Here is a 6016-nt window from a genome sequence, read left to right on the forward strand (position 1 = left end):
ATGAATGGTGGATGTACAAAACACCGAGACACATCTCGTCTGGAATAAGACAGTAATGGTATTTTTTGGAATTGTTTGGACAACAATCGATACGGCATAACACATAAATCAACCGAAACAATAACAAAAGCATAACAAATAAATACATGGATGTTGGAAGTACAAAAATACTGAGACATGTCGTATAGCAATGTAAATTCACTCTCGGTATAACAGTCGGTACTTAGCAGACAGACGACATAGATGTTATACCACAATTCAAATGGGTACTAGCTGTCAAAGTCATGTTCACCGATTTGGCCTTAATTCTCATATTTGAATTTTAACAATGTAAGACATGTAAGACTTTGATCGAATCAGTCAATTATTTCAAGGTTATTTAAAGGGCACTAGCTACGAGGTATATAAAAAATCTAAAGTTTGACTTTTTTTGGTTCAATCAATAATGAAAGTGAAATAGTGAAATAACAATTCGTTTTTTGCAGTCAAAAAGGTTCAATTTTGTCAAATTACGCTAAGAAACATAGATAATTAGTTATTCACTTGTGAGTGAATGAGCCGACCTCTTTAAATCCGTATTCATGTGAACTTCAATTTAACCCCTAGCTAGAGATTGACAACGCATGCATTGTACGTGTACTGGTTATTAATAGAGGTCGGTCATTTAAAAACGTATCAACCGTATCGTATACAATGACGTATCCGCATCTGCAGATTTATCAAAAATTATTATGTGATCCCGAGTTTAAGAACACCTACGTTCGAATCAATCAAACATTCACTTTCAAAATTTTGCAATAGTGGTGTTTTGTAAAAATAATAATAAGAGGGTCTATCAACTACCTTTACATGCCCTTAAAAAGTAGCCAATGTAGGGCAGGTACATGAATATCGTACACAATCCTTTAATAATCTAGTTAAAAAATACTTCAAGATCTTACATAAATAAACACACACAAAAAATCAAATGTACTACTTATAAATGTAAGGAACTTTGAATATTGTTCATTTGCGATGTTAACATAAGAGGTAACAGAAACACGAGTTGTCTTCACATGTCATATAAATACATGTACATTTAATAAAACAGTACTGAGTATCACTCTATTTGTCAAATAACAATTTGGTTCTACGTGAGCACAAGTTAGCACACAAATAAACGATTTTACCGTATTTACTCCTATCACGCCTGTAAACTGTTCCAACTATCCGGAATATCTTTAAAAGTCGGATTACATGTTCCACAAAATTCGATATTTCCTACTTGTTTTGTTATTTTTTGCATTAGAAATTAATCAGTTGCCCATTTGCATTATTGAAAGTACATAAAATTAAAGCTCGAGATTACATACTGTTTTTTGGTATATCTGCAGATGCGGATACGTCAACGTATATGATACGGTTGATACGTCTTTGAACGACCGACCTCTATTTAAAGAAAAAGAATGTCAACAATGAAATTGAAACTACGGTAAATCATTTGATTACTAAAAAAATCGATGTACATAAAATCATTCTTATACGGTAAAAAGCAATGAGAAACATCTATTTTTAATCTATAAAATAAAATCAAACAGACCTATAAAAATCCAATTGCACGTATTGGTTTAATATATTCATATCTTTGTTTATGTTTACATCGCTTATATGGTCATCTGAGGTTGAATTGATAGTTAATTAGATGGCGTCTGGACTAAAATACACACGAAACGAACCTATATATGATCTATCCCATGCTCTGTGAACTGTTTATTTTAGACTTTTGATAGTTTGGGTAAATGTTTTACTTAAGGAATGAACGTAATATTTTTTCTGTCTTTGAAGAAATAACATAAAAAATTTGGTGCACACTGAATAACGCGCGTAGCGGGTTATTTAACAGTGTGCACCACATTTTTATGTTATTTCGAATAGACAGAAAAAAATATTACAGTCATTTCTTATAATTTAATTCTAAATTCCATTTTAAACCGTAGAAAACCATGAAAAAGCGTTGAGGACGTCACGGTCATATGACTAAATTATGTCTATGGGCTGATAAAAAAAATAACTTCAGCCAATCAGAAAACATGTAACAACCAAAATTAAATTATATTGTTATAAATCAAATATGAGAATTTAAGTCAAATCGGTGACCATGAATTTGACAGCTAGTGCCGCTTTAAAGGAAAACAATCTTAACATTGAAAGTGAAGCAAAGGTAAATCATGTTATTTCGACAAATTTGAACCATACTGGCCGCTAATAGCGTATTATTATTATTTCACTATTTAATTTTCATTTATGATTCATATTTTAGATTTTTTATATATCTTGTAGCTATTGCCCCTTTAATTAAGACGTGGTAAAAATGTCATTCGTTAGTTTATACACAGACACATCGTATAGATTAACGAATTCGTGATGGATTCCATAACATTTACGCAGAATCATTTTCAACCACCTCATAGCTCTGTCGTTGCAGTTTCTGCATAAGAAGAACACTCCTTTATATGAAGTCAGTAAAGTGTGAACATGCACGAGCATAATGTATCACTTGGGAAGTGTACACGTCATACGACGGAGCAGAAGGTATGATGATGCAAAAAAAAATCAAAATCGATAATTGGGAAGCTAAAATCATCTCAATTACAAAGATTCTGATGTGAAGTCGTACATCTGTGTCAATACTGAGGAAAGATCAAACTTAAGTATGATCTCGAAGAAGTACTTCTTGTATCAATAGTATCCTAAATTTCTAGTTCACTGGGATATATGAGATGCAAGTACTGACAGAAATAGTGATAGGACATCATCAATATATCTGAAAGTAAAATTAAAGCAAGATATTGCGTTAGATGTGTTGATGAAGTTAAGTTCCATGATAGTTGGTATTTCAGTGTCCGATGTCATTTATCAAACACAAGTCACGTGGTAAAACCGGATTAATGCAGTAATTTTAACATTCTCGTTGAAAATCAACTTTATCGGAACATTTCTTTTGACCCCCCTCCCGAATAGGAAATGGAGGGGTGAGAAATATATATTGAAGACAGGCATTATTTGTAATCGTATGACTGTGTTTTTGTTCAGTATTGGAAAGGCCACCATAAAAATGATTAACTTCTTAAGTGCTTTTTTCAGACCCTGATTCGAATACGTCTTCTGTCTCCACTGTTAGTAATAAACTCATCATCGATATCAGGATTGAAATTTTGATATGAGCGTCACTGATGAGTCTTATGTAGACGAAACGCGCGTCTGTCGTACTTCATTATAATCCTGGTACCTTTGATTACTATTTGTATTTACCCAGACGCGCGTTTGGTTTACAAAAGACTCATCAGTGACGCTCGAATAAAAAATGTTAAACAAGCTAAAAAGCATTGAGGACAAAAAAAAATCCTAAAAGTTTTGCCAAATACAGCTAATGTTATCTATTACTGAGGTAGAAAAGCCTTTGTATTTCAAAAATTCAATGGTTGGTTAAGAGTCAATTTATAATTATGAACATATCATTGATAACTCAAGTCAACAACAGAAGTGCTGACTACTGGGTGGCAAGTTTGATCACCATATATATACAGTCCACTAAAATGTATGCAGATGTAGTTTGGATGTTGCAATGTGTTAAATGCCAATCAACTACATTCAATAGCATGCTGCTGAATATTGATTTAATTCCTGGAGTCATCAATGATAATACATGTATTACTTTTGTAACGGATTCATAAAAATATGTATGATAAAACACATTTTATAAATTATAAGAAACAGTTCCATCAAAACTTTGTGTGAATACGATATATTTGCTGGTGTTTTTTTTTTTATCTTCATGCTACACTTTACACACTGTAGTACACAGATATAACTAGGCTTAAAAGTGAATTCATATATTTTATAACGTATTTTGTGTCTGTTCCAGCCAACCTTGTTATCATCGCTTTACTTAAGAACAATTGTTATACAACCTTACGCTGATACTGAACATCACAGTGTATTCCAATATGTATAGACTCCAAAAATGACAAGAAACGTTACAACGCGCTAGTACCGAATTCGCCTGAAATAATTTCACGCTAGTAAAATGTTTGAAATAATTGATGAAATGAGAGGAAAGAAAAGTTGATTTGAAAGGGATATTTAAAACTCATAACACGATAACAAACAGATACCTCCATTGAAAAAAAAACCAACGTTAAATGACCAAAAGACATGCAACAATATACGAAATACAACATGCACGTAGAAAATTAGACTGAACAACACGAACCACATTAAATAAGTGTATCCTTTAGTTATTTTCAAGGATCAATTAATGGGACTTATTATATCTCCTCCTTTGTTCCATTTTGCTTATCGTCATCGTACAATGTGTGTCATTTGTTTAAAATACAACCTTCAATTTGCGTCACAAGATATTTTATTTAATAAAAAATAAAACTACACTTGCGTTAGATTTCTCAATTGAATTGCTTCATATTTTGTATATAACAGCTGTTTGTAAAGGACGTTTTACGGTATGGGTTTTCTCCTTTTTGAAGGACGTACGTTTGCCTATAATTCAACTTAATATCTTGGTGAAAAGTTGTTTCATCTGCAACCATACTTCATCTCCATATTGTTAGTGAACATGGGTACATTCGAGCCGTTGCTTACGTCAATTGTCATTACAAAATTGATAACAATACTGTATTTTAACATTATTATGAAAAAAAACCCACCCAAACAGAAAAATAACATAAACCTTATCATGCATAAGGCTGTTGTCGGAATATTATCCACATGTTTGCATTCCAACAGAAGGAAGTGTTTATATATCACATGAACCTTATAAAGCATTAGGCTGCTGTCAGATCAATATCTATATTTTTTTGCATTCAAGCAGAAATATGTCGAAGTGTGTAACATAAACCTTAGCATACATACATTTTTTGTCAGGGTTGATGTTTATTTCTGAAATTGTTTAACATTTCACAGCGGTATAATACTTTTACTTTAATTATTCATCCCTAATTTTTATCAACTTTGTATTTGCATTGTATCATACATAAATTTTATTCGTTCAGTGTATGTTCATTTGTGTTACTACGTCTTTTGATTCAGTTCAGCCATCTTAATTCATATTTCATAGTGTGTCTTTCTATGTTGTGATGTTACACTATTGTTTCAGATAAGGGTGAAGGTTTGGTACCATTAAAACGTTTAAACCCGCTGCAATTGTTTGCACATGTCCTAAGTCAGGAATCTGATGTTAAGTCGTTTGTTGGTGTGGTTCATAAGTGTTTCTCGTTTTTTTTTTACCGTTGGTTTTTCCGTTTGAATGGTTTTGGTGCCCTTTACTGCTTGCTATTCGATGTTAGCAAAGGCTCCGTTTTTAAGACCGTACTTTGACTTATAATGGTTTACTTTTATAAAATGTGTTGGATAGAAAAATGTCTCATTTGCACTAGTACCACATCTTCTTATATCTATAAGACTTTTCAGATTAGTATCCATATCTCTTTAAATTGCCCAAAGTCAGGAATACGACAGTTTTTTGTCTAGTTGTTTGTTTCTATGTATGTTGCATTGTCGTTTGTGTTTTGTTGCCCTTCAGTAATTCTGTTGTTTCGTTGGTTTCCTCTTATAGTTGTGTGTTTTTCTCGGATTTGTTTTCTCTCAATCGATTTATTCCTTTGATCAGTGGTATACTACTGTTGCTTTTATTGCATTCAAACAGAAAGATGTCAAATTGTACAAGCATAACATAAACTTCATCAGCCATGATATGTACATTTTAGAAGAATGCACTCCGATTATTTTAGCTCTTTTTGAGAAACAACATATCTGGTATTTTGAACTCTGATAGTTCAATTGCCTCTGTTGAAACACAATTGTAGAAAGCGTAAACAACAGGTTTAGTTATCCAAAGTGTACGGTGGTGTAATTAAATATCAACAGGTGGTGTAATTAAATATCAACAGACACTCGGGGTCATCAACAACTGATGCATTCTTCGTTGATTATTGTGCATAGAATACTCTAATAACAGAAT

The sequence above is a fragment of the Mytilus galloprovincialis genome, chromosome 6 (assembly GCF_965363235.1).
Source record: "Mytilus galloprovincialis chromosome 6, xbMytGall1.hap1.1, whole genome shotgun sequence".
Classification (NCBI taxonomy): Eukaryota; Metazoa; Mollusca; class Bivalvia; order Mytilida; family Mytilidae; genus Mytilus; species Mytilus galloprovincialis.